This window comes from Electrona antarctica (genome assembly GCF_951216825.1).
Source record: "Electrona antarctica genome assembly, contig: scaffold_25, whole genome shotgun sequence".
Classification (NCBI taxonomy): domain Eukaryota; kingdom Metazoa; phylum Chordata; class Actinopteri; order Myctophiformes; family Myctophidae; genus Electrona; species Electrona antarctica.
This window is the reverse complement of record NW_027637034.1, coordinates 1,433,750-1,452,208: the sequence shown is the minus strand read 5'-3', so window position 1 is coordinate 1,452,208 and position 18,459 is coordinate 1,433,750. Positions and strand designations below refer to the sequence as shown.

At 41.8% G+C, this 18,459-nt stretch overlaps 1 long non-coding RNA gene across 1 annotated transcript; it reads left to right on the top strand.

Moving 5' to 3' along the window:
• Window positions 1-234: 234 nt before the first annotated feature.
• Window positions 235-14,552, top strand: LOC306919489. Its single transcript, XR_013789555.1, has 3 exons — window positions 235-357; window positions 992-1,129; window positions 13,349-14,552. It is a non-coding gene; the product is annotated as an uncharacterized lncRNA (long non-coding RNA).
• Window positions 14,553-18,459: the final 3,907 nt, after the last annotated feature.

The following is an 18,459-nucleotide window of genomic DNA, read 5'->3' as shown; positions in this document are numbered from 1 at the left end:
TATTGGTTTTATTGGTGAAAGTGGGTCGATACTGAGAGTGTAGAGATGAACCGATATGACTCGGTTATCGATTGTAGCATTAACAATGTGACTACATTGATCAAAATGTATTATGAATGGGACGACGGTTCGTCAGGAAAAGTATTAATGGGTTCACTGAAGCTTTTCAGTACTGCTTCAGTATTAACAGTATTAAATTCAGTATTAACTAACCTGTATTAATCCTAGACTTTCTGCACGTTCCTGTGTGTAAAGAGGAGGTTCCACCTGAAGAGGAGAGGAGCTCCAGTCTGGTCCAGGAAGAACCACAACCTCAGATTAAAGAGGAACAAGAGGAGCTACTTCAAAGAGAGGCTGGTGGGGCAATGAATTATTGCGTATTTTTAAAATACGCAATACAAAAAATACTACTTAAAGGACCACTTCACCACTTTTCAACTTATCTTCATATAATTGGTTCTCACTCTCACGAAACTGCAGGCTTTCTATTCCTGAAAAGTTGCAATGCGGAAATGATTTTCCTTTGGTCTCACAATAATACAAATCAAAATATTTTCTATTTTAAATCTTGTTTAAAAACAAATCTGCCTAACGATGGTGTCACTGGTGGACGGGTTTCTGAACTGCCCACAGCCCTCCTATGAGACACAGGCCAAGTAGGTTAAACAAGTGGTAGGCCTATTTCATGAACATTAGACCACCGGAGAGACTGGTGACAGGAGGAATGTAGACGGCACCTGGGAGCAGTATGGGTTGACTGTGTCCTCTGTGAGCTTGTAGATTGGCTATTTCTGTTTCTTTTTGACCTTTGTTTCCCTTTTACAAATTCAATATAATTTTTATTTTCATCTGATGTTTACATCAGGATGGGGACAATTATTTTAGCACTTAGAACAACTAGTGACTGCTCCTTTCAACTGAAAAGGTTGAAAGTAAGTTTGATTTGATTATGTGGTATAATGAAAGGGCTTTCTACTGGTGATTTCCACAGAGCACCACAGGGAGACAGTATCTAGAGAGATGGCCTCCAAAAGACATTCAACGTTGTCAGAGGAACAGCCAGAGATGGACCAGAGACATGGACTGTTTGATGCAAGGATGCAACCTGTAGTAAAATTGTACAAGATAGGTATGTAGTGTTTTATTTACTGTGGTTTAAACCTGTAGTAAAGTTGAATACCATTTACAATCAGGGTTGGGAAGGTTACTTTTAAAAAGTAATCCCCGGCCTACAGTTACAAATTACTTGCTATGAATTGTAGTGAGTAACGTAATCCGAGTACCACCATTTAAAAAGTAACTGGTTACTTTCAGTTACCTTTGGATTACTTTTAAGCAAACCTCTATTTCATTAGATAAACAAGTTTTACCATTGATAACCAGAGCAGAATGTTGAGCCTATATGAAATTAAGAAAAAAATACAGAAATATTGTTAAATCAGTGGAAAATATTTGGCTCTCAAGTACCAACATTATGATTATTAAAATCTAGTCCTATTCAGCTAAGCACAGGTTCGCACAAAAGGCAAATTCATTCCTAATCATTATAATAATAATTCCTAATCATTATAATAAATATACAAATATAAATAATATATGTATACAGCCAAAGGCTTGCTGTACAAATTGGTAGGCCTATTGAGAAAAAAAATAAAGGAAAAAAAGTCACTTTAACAAATATGTTCTCCCATGACAGAGTGCAGACACAGACAGGCAGGCAGACAGAGACACATGCACACATGCACACACGCACACACACACACAAGCTTGATAGCGCTGCGCAATTGTTATATGCACGATTGAGTGAACCAGTTTGACTTCGCAATGCGATCCACAGTTGTAATTAATCGCAGACCCTGTTTACAATTTAGCCATTTAGCAGATGCTCTTAATCCAGAGTTATTTACAGTAAGCACGAACATGGTATACATCTACATGAAGTATTGTCATCAATAATCACACGTAAGCTAAGCACAGTGGAACAGTTGAGCCTTTACATAGGCCTGTAAGGTCGTCGAGGCTAGGGCAAGTGCTACGGACTAAGATGGAGTCTGAAGTCCTTTCCATTCCTCCTTTATTTATATACATATATATATCACTCATTCTTGAGATAAGGGACAAAACCTTTTTCAAATCAGATTTTATTTTATTTTAAGAACCATTAAAATGAAATGGATGTATTTGTAGACACAGGTCTCAACTACCAATCTTGAGAAGGAACAGGTTTTTCGCATAACATTTATTTCTAAAATGGGACATTTATGCACTTTATAACAACCAATATTTGTGATGACGGCTATGGCCGTTTTCAGCCCAATGAGTGTTTTTCGTGCATAGCTAATGCTTAGAATGCATTCAGAATCATGAAAACCCCCTAGTTTGACATGTCACATGCTATAAGCATAATGAACATTTTGCCTTATATTGGTTGTTGATGGTACCCCAACTTTCAGCAGCTGTCAAAAGTTCCCCTAGGGTGGTTGAATATAAAGCAATGTGGGATATGTTAGTAGACACCCTTCCAAACACATTGGTGAAGAAAATTCTTGGTAAGGAATTTATTACCAGATTTTATTAATATCCCCATACTAAATAACGTTCTAATAATGTTCTAGACCACCTATAGACCCGACTTCACCAACAGAGACCCGGGTGACACCTAAACAACAAGTTTGGACAGCCCCACAAATTAGTGTTACGGAAAATAGCAAGTGTCTTGGAGGCAGCCAACATCTGTCGAGGCGATGGGGTGGCCTTTGAGAAGTTTGCGCTTCAAGTACAGTCGCTGGTAGGCTAACAACCCTAGGCCCAGAGGGAGACACAGCACTTAGATGCGGCTCACAAGTTGCACGACTCCTCAACAAGCTGCCACCAGAGATAAGAGTTGAATTCCGCCGCACAATGCTCTGCGGCCCAGGAGCAACCAACACCCTGTTGGAGTTCTCGGAGTGGTTGAAGCACGAGTCCTAGCCATATAGCCTGTGCAAAGGCAAACACCTTGAAGTCCTGCTTGAGGTGAACAGTGAGCGAAAGACTCTGCCTCAACGGAAAACCTGAAGATCTGCCTTCAGAACTATCAGGCAGGATGTGCAGACACTGAAGGCATCAGTGTCGTTCTGTGTCCCCAGCATGTCAACCAAAGCAATGTTACCAAATCAAAGGAGCCTTCACCTCAAGTCACCTGGGGCTGGGTGAGCAATCGTATCCTGTATCTAGCCTCACAACTAAATACAGACACTTGGCCAGACTGCCGCTACAACGGTTTGAAAGGGTCAAACCCCTCATCCTGATTGGGGAAGACCACCCCACCTAATCACACCAACCGAACAATTGAGGTTGGGGCCTCCAGGTGGGCCAGCAGCCATCTGCACAAGACTGGGCTGGACCCTGCAGGAAAGCAATCTCCAGCCAAGACAAACTGTGCGTCTGTGCCTGAAAGGGACAAGTCAAAGTCCATAAAGCCCACCTACTGTAATGTCCTGTCAGTAGCAACTCAACCTGCACCTGAAATAAGCCCTGACCCCTCCCAGAGAAAGTTCATCCTTGAAAATGTAATGATTAGTCGCCAGATCCAAGATCCTTGGTGGTCTAAAACTTGAGTTATTGGTAAAATAACAGCTGGTTGGTGGCCATTTTGAAAAAACAATGGCTTCCATGGTCACAGGACAAATCTAAATAGTACCACTGTATTCCTCATCTTTTAAAATGTATGATTACATTGATTAGTCACCAGAATCAAGATCCTAGGTGGTCTATAACTTGAATTATTGGTAAAATAACAACAGGTTGGTGGCCATTTTGAAAAACAATGGCTGGCATGGTCACAGGACCAATCTAAATAGTACCACTGTATCCCTCATCCTTGAAAATGTATGATTAGTCACCAGAATCAAGATCCTAGGTGGTCTAAAACTTGAGTTATTGTAAAATAACAGCAGGTGGCGGCCATTTTGAAAAATGGCTGCCATGGTCATAGGGAAAATCTAAATTGTACCACTGTATCCCTCATCCTTGAAAATGTAATATTAGTCACCAGAATCAAGATCCTAGGTGGTGTAGAACTTGAGTTATTGTAAAATAACATCAGGTGGCGGCCATTTTGGAAGATGGCTGCCATGGTCACCACGAGACAAACTGTGATGGCCCTATAGCCAAAAATGTTCCTTAAGGCATGCTCTAACTGTCTGCCAAATTAGAATACTTCCCATTATTCAAAAACTATCATTTTATTGTTTTGGGAACACTTTTGTCAACTCCGTCAGATACATGTCAACTCCGTCAGACACAAAACCTGATGGAGTTGACGTCTGACGGAGTTGACAAAATGGCATTTGTTTTCATCTTAACCCTCTGTAGTACAATTTAGTCATTTAGTTTTTTCTTCAGTTGTTAGCTAAACCTAACCCTAAACTAAAATACTAAACATTATTTTGGAATTCTTAAAGATCATAATAATGTCCTGACGGAGTTGACATGTAAAAGCTGTGACCACATTGATATCAACATTGTTTGTTTAAAATATCAAACCATTGAATGCTTGTCAGACCAGGTGCTCCACTGTTGCAACAAATATAAACAGGACTTGGAAAAGGAGTCTTCAGGCTAAATCTGTCGACAATATTTTCTGATTAATTTAAGACTTTCAAAAAACCTGACGGAGTTGACGGAGACGTGGGACACACATTTGATATGAGATATTTAATTTAAAATATAAATTAAAATTAACTGTGTATATTGTTTGCTATGTTGTTGACAATCTACTTTCATTTAGTATGTATATTTATGTGATTGTGACAGTATTAGACAATTTTTTGGCAGTTTGAAATTGTGACAACTTGCTGGGGACAGGCTAAATACAGGCCTTTTTGGGTACAGTGCCTGCTTTTAACTAATTTAGATGGCATATGAAAAAATATATAATGAAATGAATGGCATAATAGTTTGAAGTTTATTGAGAGGATGGCCCCTTGAGATGTCGCATCTCGTTTTAGAGGGGGTCCTATACATACAACATTACAGCAGTGCATGTACACAACATAACATGACATGACATGACATGACATGACAACATAAGATAACATACAGTTTGCTTGCTCCCTTTCTCCCACCCCCACCCCATCCCTGACCCCCGACTCGTTTATATATGGGAATAGTGGGGAAAACGGTATTATAAACTGTCTCAAAGTAGAGGTAAACATGTGAGCAAGCATTAGAAGCATGAACAGGTTGTTTGAAGATGTGAATACAGGGAAGTCCTGAAGCGGCCTAGAGAGGTGATTGATCTGAGTGGAAGCGGGAGATTATTCCAGTCAGATGGGGCTTTGTAGTGGAAAGACCTGCGTCCAGATTCTGAAAATATTCTGTTGGGAACCATAAGATAGGGATGTTGAGTGTGTCTAAGTGGATATGGGGATGTGAATGGTTTCAGAGACTGTTTTAGGTATGAGGGGCAGTTGGAGTGGATGCATTTGAAAATAAATAGGTACCAGTGGTGTTGCCTTCTAGCCTAATGGCCTCACTACACGAGGACGTCGCGGGCTGTTCCCCGCCTAAGTTTTGTGAACGATATAAAACTTTACTGCGTCTACATTGCGGTTATGTTAATTATGTACGGGTCTAGACGAGACCGGTAAACTGCTTCGTTTTCAAGATACAGCTGTAGTACATATTGCCAGCCTGTAGATGGCCACCCAAAAAAAAAAGAAAAAGCTTATTCTAAGGCAATATGAAAGCATTTTATAAATTATACTATTGGTATTTCACACAGGTGTTGCCAAATAACTAATTATCTCAGATGCGCATATGACATAGGCTATCTAGGTCATATCAATTTAATCAGCAGAGGTTGCAGAGCAGTGATGCTTCTCACTCTGCACACACTGATTTACCAGCTAAAGTTGATGCCTACTTTAAAATCATAATATGACAAACCTTGGATTAATTCTTCTGAAAACGAGCAGCACGCACAAAGTAAGTGATTCACACATTCAGAGAGAGAGAGAGAGAGAGAGAGAGAGAGAGAGAGAGAGAGCGCACGCACCCCTTCTCTCGCTCGAGAGAAGGGGTGCGCTCACCTGCTGGTAGCACAGCGCTAATCATTGCACATAGGCTATAGCCTACAAAAGTATCAAAAAAAGAGCAATTGGAAACAGTGAAAACAGGCCGTTTATAGAGGGATATGGACAGTAAACAATGTGTTTATCCTACCTGTGGTCTCTCAATGCAAAGCCGTTTTGAAGTTACACAAAGAATGTTTAATTTCCACCCAAGAAGAGAAGCACTTTGATGAGGCCCATGCATGCTTTGCACTGTGCACTGCGCAGTCAGACCTGCCTGAGAGGAACGTGCGGTGGCTGTGCTGCCTATCTTGTATAGCCTATATACTAATCTATTCTACACTACACCATTTAATAGTAACAATAATATCCGTAATAAATCCGTTTTTTTTCTTGTCTTTCCGGATTGGTAATCACCATAATTTATATCTGTTCTCCAAAAATAGCTCCTCTACAAGCTCGTGCATGTGGGCTGCAGATCGGCTATTTTTGGAGAAGAGATTTATAGACATTATGTGCAAATATAAAATAGCTGTGATACTTATATGTAAGTGGTTATGGTGAAATAAACCATTAACACTAGTTAGTTTGGAGGGGGCGAGGGGACTATGACATCACCGTTTCAGCAAATTAGGCGGCATTCGCTGTACACACGGAGACGTGAAAGTCGCGTCTCCAAACTTTCCCACTCTGGAAGGTAGTTTCAAAATTAGCCGTTAAAGTCCCCCAAAACGCCGTCTCCGTGTGACAAAAAGGGCAGATCGGCTAATTACTTGCCCGAGAAACACCGAAATCGTCCTCATCTGGATGGCCCCTTAGGCTGCAGCCAGTCAAGTGAGCTGTACAGTTGGCAGTGGTGGGTTCTGTATGGGCATCTTAGAACGAATCTGCACAGGGAGTTGCATAGTATGTTGAGTGGCTTGAGGTGAGTATCTGTGGTGTTTTGATATACAATGTCGGCATAGTCTACTATGGGGAGTAATACTTGAGATATTATTCTTTTCCTCACTTGAAAGGAGAAACAGTTGATGGATGGGTAGAGTGAGCACAGGCTGCCATAGGTTTTTTTTAACGGTTAGATCAATATGGTGTTTGAAAGAAAGTTCCGGGTCCATAGTGACACCAAGATATTTAAATGAGTCCACTTTTTCAAGGTAAGAACCATCATCAAATTTGATCAGTAGGTCGGAGGAGCTTTGGACATTGCGTGAGTGGCCGAACAACATGCTACAGGACTTCTTCATATTCAATAACAGTTTGTTATTTTTTAGCCATTTTTGGACCGGGTTGAAGTCGGACTGTAAAAGGTGTTGAATTTGGTGAATGTTTTTATCAGAGGCATAAATAACGGTATCGTCAGCATAGAGCTGGACTTGACAGTTGGAACAGACATCAGGTAAGTCGTTTATAAATATAGTGAATAGAAGTGGCCCCAATATGGAACCCTGGGGGACACCATTCTCAACAGTTAAAAAATCTGACTGGGAACCTTGTAATGTAACACATTGACGCCTGTTGTGAAGATAAGCACTGAACCAGAGAAGAGCATGTCGTTGGATACCGATGGAAAAAAGTTTGTCAAGGAGGAGGTAGTGGTCAACCATATCAAAGGCTTTCGAAAGGTCAATGAATATAGCACCGGTTAGCTGTCTTTTCTCGAAAGACAGTAGCACATCACTGGTGAATTTTAGAGTTGCTGTGGTGGTTGAGAAGTGTGGTCTGAATCCTGATTGAAGGGGGGATAAGATGTTTTCCTGATTGATGTATTTTGATAGTTGTTTGAAGACCAGTTTTTCAAAGATTTTTGCGGTGGTGCAGATGATTGAAATAGGTCGGTAATTGTTTAAGTCAGTTGGGTCTCCGGTTTTGAAGATGGGGGTAACTCTTGCACATTTCCATATGGGTGGGAGTGAGGAGGTAGACAGGGATAAATTGAACAAATCTGCAAGAGGAAAGGCTAGTACATGAGCAGCAAGTTTAATGTACTTGGCTTCAAGACCATTAGGACCAGCACCACAGCTATCTTTTAGCTCACCTTTAGCATGGAGGACATCTGTTGGCAGAATAACAGTTTAGAGCATTTGGTCTTGGGGGTTAGTTGTTACATAGGAGTTTGTTGATTGGGAACTACCGATTGATGAGAAATGATTGTTGAAGGCTTGGGCAATGAGTGGAGGGTCCGAGATAATATTATTATTTATTTGTATCTGATTTATAGTTTTTTTGTCGGTTTTGTTAAGGAAGGTGTTGAGTTTGTTCCAGAACTGTTTAGGATTGTGGAAATCGTGGCTGAAATTGTTTTTGTAGTAGTTTGATTTTGCGTTCCTTGTTTCTGTCTTTGATAAGTTTCTCAGATATCTGTAGTGTTCCCAATCACCAGGGTCTTTAGTTGTTCTGTGTTTGGCCCAGGCTTTATCCCTTTCTTTAAAAAGGCTAATGAGGTGTGGGCTGATCCAAGGTAGGTGGCGGCCCTTTACTCTAATTGTTTTGAGGGGGGCATGCAAATCAATTACTTTAGTGACTTCAGAGTGGAAATAGTCCCAAGCGTCTTCAACAGATGGAATTAGTTGAAGTCTATTCCAGTCATTTCTAGTTAGATCTAGGATGAAGGAATCTACAATCATATTTTTACTTTGTCTTAGTGTTATGTATTTGGGGGGAGATCTTGGGATTTTAATTTTCCAGACACAGAATATAACAGAGTGGTCGCTAAAACAATCAGACATGACACCAGATTTAATAACCCTCCCAGGATTAGTGACGAGTATCCAGTCTAATAGAGATGAGGACCGGTGGTCCACTCTAGTGGGTTGTTTAATTAATTGGGTGAGATTTATACTTCGAAATAGGTTTCTGTCATTTGAGCAGGCATGACCCGGCCAGTTTTTATTCAAATCTCCCAAAATTATAACCTCATTTTGTTTGTCAAGAGAATTGATAGTGGACAGGATGTTTTTGGTGGAGTCAGCCGGGGCTGATGGCGGCCTATAGATATTTCCTATTGTTAAGTGTTTGTTGTCATGAAACTTAATGTTAATAAAAAGACATTCAAAATGTACTGGCTCTATGGCAGGAGTAAGACGTTCTGAGACAAGATTGGAATCTATATATGTGGCCAGTCCACCTCCGTTGCCATCCCTATCAACTCGATAGAGAACGTAGTTGTCAATTTTCATGCTCTCATCAGAAATTAAATTGTGTAACCATGTTTCGGATATTCACATTGGGTTTATAAAGAGTAACCCATGTTCTAAGGGCGTCAATTTTGTTCCTGATGCTCCTGATATTAAGATGGACTACCTTTAAACCCCTGGCTGTTTCAATAGTGCCTGTGAGAAAGACAGATCAGTCGGGTTGAAAGGGGAGGTGCAGGTGGAGTGTGAGCAGCAAGCAAAACAAAAAACAAAAACAGGACAAAAACAAGAAAAAAAAAAAAAACACAACAATATACCACGTGAGGCCGATCCACGACGGCGCGGTTACTTGGCCGCTATTCATTTGTCAAGAATAGCGGAGTAGTGGTGTTCAATAGACAGGGTGTGTTATTTTAAGTGTCTAAATGTTAGGAGACAGTGAGAGTAGAGTGTGGGGGTGGGCAGCGAGACAGGGCAGAGACCTGAGGAACAGACAGAGGGACACCCCCACCCAAGCCCCAAGCAGCACAGAGAGGCCACAGTGGACAGACGGCGCATAGAGGTACATTCGGCGAGGGACAGATCCTCCCACCCCCCCACCCCTCACCCTCCTCCCCCTCAGGTTGAGGTAGCTTTAAGAGATGTATTGGTATTTTGCCATGAGCCGCTCCCAGACCCTAGGGAGGGCGCCAGCCCATAGCATCGTGCCAGTTTGGTCTCTCAAATATTTTAGTTGGTATTATTGGGACAGTTGCATATTTGTTTATTTTATTTTAATTTGTTATAATTATTACCAGTTGTTGTTTATTTGTATTTGTATTGGGTTAAGGGGAGGGGGGAGAGGGGTGCGGAGGGGAGAAGACCCCTCCACCAAACCCCACACCAACCACAACTTGGCCCCAGCTGTGCCAACGAGAGGACCAGGAGCAGGCAGCCGCCCGCCAGCCCCCCGACCCAACCCCAGCCTCCAGCACCACCACCACACAACTCTCAAAGTCAAGTGATCAAACTTTAACTCTTTTAAGGGAAAAACTGCAGGACTATAGCCCTGGCGGAGCAACAACAGCAGCCACCGTTGTTGTGAACGTGTCATCATTGTCATCATCACCATCATCATCATCACAGGCAGAGCATAGAAATTGCAATAACAGATTGTTAATGTAAATAAATTCAGATTATGGGGACTTGTAGAGTCTGTAGATCATTTTGGTTCGTTTGGCGGAAGGAGATGTGTGTGTGTGAGCGTGTGTGTGTGTGTGTGTGTGTGTGTGTGTGTGTGTGTGTGTGTGTGTGTGTGTGAGCGAGAAGAGTGAGAGAGAGAGAGAGAGAGAGAGAGAGAGCAGGAGCGTGCACGCCCGCCCGCAATGCACAGCGGTGAATGAGTGAGTGACAGGGGGGAGAGAGAGAGATATATATATAGGCGATTAGGCAGAATGAGATAAGTTTTGGTATGTCTGACTGATTACACAGAGCAGAGGTGTCCGTGTCAAGTGGCCTGAGTGTGCACAGTCTGTTGAAAAAATGAAAAAGATAGAAGGCAAAATGCTTCTTCCCATTAAAAAAGAATGTTTTTTTGGTGGAGCAAGGATTTGCGCGTGACCATTTATTCTCGGGGATAATTCTCTTCGTGAGCATTGTTCATTTGAGTCCTTTCCCAACAGCATACCCATGCCTTTATATTGCTATTGTAATGTTTATCATCACCATCATCGTAACGAGGGATTTTACCGCAAAGTTTATGAAGGGTTTCATCATTGTTCATTTGGTGAGGCGGCGTGTGTGTGTGTGAGCGCACGCGCGTAGCGCTTAGATAGATAGATAGATAGATAGATAGATAGATCAGTCAACATCAGTATAGCCACGGTGTTGTCTCACTGTCCTTATACAGTTGGCCATCAACGTAGAGTCGGTCAACTGAGATGACAGCTTTCTTATTATCCTGCATGAATTGTTTCCTTATGGGGAACAGAATTTTGCGCCTCTCCATTATTTCTTTAGGAAACTGGTCGTTCATCCCGAAATGCGTGTCTTTGAGCTCCTTTCCCTGTCGCTTGACCTGTTCCTTGTGTTTGTAATGCTCAAATTTAGCAATGATGGGTCGGGGGCGGGTGCTTTCTTTTTTCACAGCACCGAGGCGATGGACTCGGTGGAATGTGATCTGATTTACAGTTTCGGACGGGATTTTCAGATAGGTTGTCATGAAATCTTTTACCGCCTGTTCGGGGTCGGGTGTGATTCCGCTGGGTGGCTCGGGTATTCCAGAAAAAATTAGATTGTCTTGCATGGAGCGAGACTGTAAGTCGAGTATTGTTTCTTTCATGGTTTTGTTTTCGGTAGAGACAGAGGCCATTTGGTGGGTGAGGGTGTCAACTGATTGTTTAAGTTGAGAGTTTTCCTGTGTTAAAGTGAGTATTTGTGCCTGGCTGAACTCCAGGCTTTTTTGTAGGCAGTTAAACTCTTTGTGGAGGATCTCAATGAGAGCAATCCGTGCGTCCATGGATGAGAGAGTATTGCTGATTGAAATGAGAGTATCACTGACCTCAGAGGAAGAGTCCGTTTGAGTGGGCGAGTCCTTTGAGCCGTGTCGGGGGCGTTTGAGGGTGTTTGTTGGTGTAATGTTTGCCTTGGAAACGAAGCCACTGTTACTGGCTTTGTTTCCTTTTGGGTTATCCATGTCCAGCTGTTGGTGGTGATCGTAGTGCTGATCGATGAAGTGTTCTAGGTCCTCCAGTTTTCCCGGTTGGAGAATAAAAAGTTTATAAAAAAAAAAAAAATTGATGTAGTCCTAAAGTTTGAGTGCTACTAGCAGCAGGGCGCCGCCATTGATTCTCACACCAAGTCTCGTGAACTACCGGAGTCTCGTCACATCCCTCTAGTGGCTGACATGAGTGAGTGTAATAATACACAACTGTATTACATTTAACTTTGCAAGTGCTTTTATTTTCATGAATTAATTTATTTTTAACATAAATAAGGCTCTTATGTGTGGGACATGTTTTTTCCACTTTTGTCCCTCATCTCAAGAATGAGTGATATATATATATATATATATATATATATATATATATATATATATATTAGGGGTGCACGATTATGACCGATATCCAATCTCCAAATATTTGCAGAGTCATATCTGCCGATACCGATTCTGACCGATTCTGATATTATACAGAGGACCACAATGGAAACAAGCCTAGGCCCTAGGGGCTTGGCCCAAAGCATGTTAATAAAGTATTAAATCAATCAATAAATAGCCTTTTACAAGTGTCTGTTTTCACAACTGAATGACTACTGAATGAGACGAGTACACAAATTAAATGTAGAAAAAAAAACTTTATTTTGATTTAAGATTATTTTATTATTTTGAGACCATTCCGATACCGATATGGCATTTTTATGGCCGATATGGCCTATTCTGATTATGCTTCCGATTAATCGTGCATCCCACCAAATATATATATATATATATATAATAGGGCTGTCAAACGATTACAAATTTTAATTAGATTAATCACAGTTTGAAAATGAATTAATCATGATTAATCATCATTCGAACTATGTCCAAAATATGCCATGTTTTTCTGTATATTGTTGTGGGAATGGTAAGATAACTGTCAGAAGGCGGATACATTTAACATGCATATGTATGTATATTTTATTCTTTATAACAAACCCAGTGTGGTAGGATGGTGTCTTTCACCCGTTGTCGTGCTATGTGATTTGTGCAGCCTTTTATGGCACTATTATTGTCATCCAGATAGGGCTAGATAGAGTCGATTATGGCATGTATGGGGCGGGTCATCCAAGCATGGATTAATTGCGTTAACATTTTTAATCAAATTAATTTCACAAATTAATTAACTCAGTTAATTTGACAGATATTGATGGATTTACAGTAGGTAGACAGGAAACGGGGAGGGAGATGCGATGGAAGACACACAGTAAAATTTGGATCTGGAGTCGAACCCGTGACGCAATGTCATGCTGGATTACCAGCCAAGGTGCCTGGACCGCTAAGTCGGCCCAGGCCCATTCCATAGTTTTGGAGCCAGAGGGGAGAAGACATGGCCAAATCATTTCCGGGGGTCCCCAGCCAAAAACATTGAGAACCCCTGTCCTAGACCATAAGGGTTGTAACATATTGTATTATTTTTGTAGACTTTCTGCACGTCCTTGTGTGTAAAGAGGAGGTTCCACATGAAGAGGAGAGGAGCTCCAGGCTGGTCCAGGAGGAACCACAAGCTCCAGAGATTAAAGAGGAACAAGAGGACCTACTTCAAAGACCAGAAGAGGCTGGTGGATCAGCGTTGACATTACTAGCAGTGAAAAGTGAAGAAGATGATGAAGACAGAGAGACAGAGCCTGTAGGCGGCACCTCAACTGTACACATGAAAACACAAGCTGATGTAGAGGACTGTGGAACATCACAACCAACTAGTGACATCCAGCTCCTCTCTTCACACTGTTCTGAATCTGATACTGAAGACAGTGATGATTGGGAGGATACTAGGGGAAATCAGTCAGCTTTAAACACACTGAAATCACAAAACACACAAAATGTAGGAGGGCAGCACAAGCTGTCCCAGGACCTGAAGTCCTGGAGTCACACAGGGAAGAAAGGTTTTAATTGTACAGAGTGTGGCAAAATGTTTAATCTAAAGGAGAGTTTTAAAAAACACATGAGGATTCATACAGGCGACAGGCCATTTTATTGTACAGTATGTGGTACAGGCTTTACTCAGGCGAGTAATCTAAAAACCCACATGATGACTCATACAGGCAATTGGCCATTTTATTGTACAGTATGTGGTAAAGGCTGTGTTAACACCAGTAATCTAAAAACCCACATGATGACTCATACAGGCGAAAGGCCATTTTCTTGTACAGTATGTGGTAAAGGCTGTGTTACCACAAGCTATCTAAAAACACACATGAGGATTCATACAGGCGAAAGGCCATTTTCTTGTACAGTATGTGGTAAAGGCTGTGTTACCACAAGCTATCTAAAAACACACATGAGGATTCATACAGGCGAAAAGCCATTTTCTTGTACAGTTTGTGGTACAGGCTTTACTCAGGCGGGTAATCTAAAAAGACACATGAGTACTCATACAGGCGAAAAGCCATTAGTTTAAGACATATGGTCAGTCTAATCCACTAAAAAGTATTTAATTTTTTTTCAGACTTTTTAGCCAGTCTTGCATTTTTTTTATTTTGGAGCGTCGCTTTTTCCATTTAGCTTGTTTATGATTTAAGTTATTTTCAAAGCTGAGCACCCACTGCCTTAAACAAAGGGCAGTCTCCAGAGGAAGCACACTTGTTCTTTCTTTATCTGAATTATATGTATAATCTGACAATATCAACATGACTGAATAAAATACACATTAATAGTTCCTTGTGATGGAGCTTAATTCTATCTTGTGTATGGATCTTATTTTCTATTCAACATGATGGTACTTCATTGTATCTTGCATTATTCCCTCCAGCTCATATGTTCTGGTAGTACAATATGAGCCTCAGTCTGTGTCCACATTTGTCAGTATTTAACAAGTCATATTCATTACAATTCATGCAATAATTATGTTCATTGATATGCAGTAAAGTGCTCACAAGCTGCTGGGTTTGTGTAGATCAGGGTGTTGCTACATCTTACATAATGTACCATCGGACCATGAAGCCACATATGCATCACATTTAAACGATTCTATTTAATCGTCATTTAATATCAATGCTCCTTTGTCAGGTGTGTGCTGTGAACAAAAGGAATTATTTCACATAACCAAACCAGACATTTGAGGTAAAACAAATATGGCGGGTTATATAGGTTTATATAAATTCCATGCAGCCGAAGCTCTTAACTAACCTTTCGTGCTTTCCAGGCTGCTACACACAGCCTACATTCTTCCCATCATGAGGAAAGTTGTTGTTTTTGTCCAATCCGCCAGAGGTTTTTGCTGCTCCTCTCGCTGTGTTGGGCTGTGTGCCCCGGAAGTAGTTGGCGCAAATTCACAGATATTGCCTGTATGCCTGCGGTAACATCACATGAGGGCGATGAAAGTGTTAACACAACATCCGTGGCCCTTTTCATTTTGACATGGTAATGAGAATGTAGGCCACTGACATGGACCAAGTTATTGTGGAACACCTTTTATTTCCCCATTAGAAAAATAAGGCTCTATTTTTGTCCATGCTAAACCCCTTATCTCTAAACTTATTTGCCTTTTTTTTTTTTTTTTTTTTTTTTGCTATTTTATAAAACCTATTCAAAAAGTTTTTCAAAAAACAAATAAATAAAAAAGACAAAGAAGTTTAGGGAAAAGGAGTATAGCATGGATGAAAATTGAGCCCCCAATGTACAACATTTCTGGTGTGAAATGGCACAAGGTATTCCCACAAAAAGACCACCCCAAAAACCGACAGATGTGCCCTTTTGTGGGATTTGAGCACCTGCCCCCTCAGTGCTCTCTGCACGGCCCTGGCACGCACACATATACACGCACACACGCACGCGCGCGCACGCACGCACGCACGCACGCACGCACGCACGCACGCACGCACGCACGCACGCACGCACGCACGCACGCACACACACACACACACACACACACACACACTGTTTGCTCTGCGGATATAGGCAATCTAAAAGGTCAGAACACATTGCATCGCAACATGTTGTGAGCTTGTAGATCAGCTATTTTCATGATTTGACACATTAAGTAACTAGGGCTGACGAGATTAAAAGATGTCACAGTTGTAGCAGCTAGATGTCAGGTCATTAAGGTTGTTCGTTCCAGAGAGTAGGACCATAGGGACTAAATCCACCTTCAGCACATGTACATGTTACTCTAGGTACAGTTAGGAGACCCGTGTCTGATGATCTGAGAGTTCTGATTGATTTACAATGATTTGTCAACCTATTTATCAAGATATGGACTCAAATGTTCACCATTTGTTTTCAATGACACTCTGTACAATTCACTTGTTGACCCTTATCTATCGTACTGTGTAGAAGTATGGGGCAAACCTATAATAAGGATACCTTGATCATACCTATAACCTGTTTTTAAAATCTTATATTCTAAAGTTCCCAGACTTGGTGAAATTTAAAACTGCACAAATCATGTGCATTTGCATCTGTACCTCAGGGATCGATTCTGGGCCCATTGTTATTTTCCATCTTCATTGATGATGTTGTGAAACAGTGCGAGAACACCATTTTCCTGTATGTGGATGACTCCACCATCTTCACACCAATAACATCGTCAAATGGGCCTGAGGTGGCTGCGTCCCTGAACAAAGATCTGGAGAACATTCGGAAGTGGGCTGATGCCTGGAAGGTCACTTTCGAGCCCAGCAAGTGCAAGGCCATAATCCTGTCCAGAAAGAAGAATCCATCTCGACCGGATCTCTTCTTTGGCACCACCAAGATCACACTCAGCGTGCAGATGGAGGTTTTGGGTCTTTGCATAGACAGCAAACTTACGTGGACCAGCCATCTGTCCAACATCTGCAGACGCGCTGGCCAACGTCTTGGAGCACTGCGCAAGCTGGCCAACAAGCTTGATGCCAAAGGCAGGGCCAACATCTACAAAACCCAGGTCAGGAGCATCATGGAGTACTCCTGCCTAGCCTGGATGAATGCCTCTCTGACCACTCTCAGGCAGTTAGACTTCATCCAAAAGAAGGCCTTAAAAATCATTGGGGTAGATGAGGACCTTGCCCTACAGCAGTACGCCATCAGCAAGCTGAGTCATCGCCGAACAGTTGTTCTCTACAAGATGCACACTCCCAACTGGCCAGTGGACCTCAAAGCACTACTACCTCAAGCTCACACCTCAGGTTGAATCACCCGGAGAGTACTACCAAGCCACGCCCTGGAAGCCCCCAAGTCAAACACCAAATGCCTTGATAGGAGCTTGCTCCACTCTGCTATAAGGAGATGGAACAGCCTTCCCCCTGTGGTTGTTGGAGACATTACATCTAACAGTGTTCATGCCTTCAAGAAGAGGCTGAACAAACACCTCCTCAGTATGTGACTGTAATCCCACAAAGCGCAAGGACTGTCATTCATCCAACATTCAGTTTAGACATACTGTACGCCTGACTGAGTAGCTGCAGATCACTGATAGGCTCTTTGAATGTATTAATTCTCATAGCCTGTATCTGCTTAAGCTTAATAATAAAAAAATAAAAATAAATGTTTAACCCATTCTGGGCGGGAACCCCTTTTGGTGTAGCCTCGGTCCCAGGCTCACTTAACTGCGAAAAAGAAGAGCCTGGTCACAACCTAAGGCAGAGAAGCTATCGAAAGGCGACACTTCCGCCGTGTAACCCCCCCCCCGGAAGTTAACGTTTTTTGACCAATCGCAGCGTTGTGTTCCCGAAAATGTATTCCCGCTGAAATGATCATTGGGTGGGGACTAGTAAATACAGCCGCACCGCGTGACGTAGTTATCTTACACGCAACACTTCCGCCACTTCCGCTGATAGTCTTTTCAGCGTAGGTCTTGGCCAGGGTGCTTTTGGTGTGATGTGAATTTACTGTAATAGTTCTCTGTTTGAATGGTAAAGATTGCGCAAATAAACGGAGACAGAAACTATAGAAATTATCTAGGTGGAATACATTTATTCCCAGCGAGACATACCATTACAGAAATACATGGAAAAGTCAGATGCAATTTGGAGATATAGCCCAACAAGTCTAAATCCAAAATGACGAGGGGTAAAAATCACACTGACTAACAGAAATTGACTGCTTAAATACAAACTAAGTTCATCAATGATGTCATCTGGGCCCGAGAGTCTGTCCTTAGTGAGAAAGAGTCTTAACTTACTGACCAACCAGATCGCTGCAGACTCTGACTTTCCTTCTTTACACTGATGTCAATAAACACATTACCTTGTTGTCCAAACACTACACACAATGTTCAGTTGTTGCACACACTTCTCACATAAAATCTCATATCAACCTACAACACACAAATAGTCAAATCTCTAAACATTCAGATCTGGTGAGCAATTTGCAATCAGGACTGCAGCATAAAAGGGAGCCTTTTGAGAGCCTCTGTTTTGTTGGGTGAACAATGGAGAACCTTGAAGAGATCGACAACCAGAGAAGGAGAGGGGTAAGAGTGAGAGGAGGATGAGTAGAGGAGTAGGTGGACAGAGAGGAGGAGTGAGAGGAAGAGGAGAAAGAAGAAGGAGAACGGTCATATCTAATGAGATTCGGGCAACTGTGGTTGACCATGTGTTCAATCATGGTTTGACCA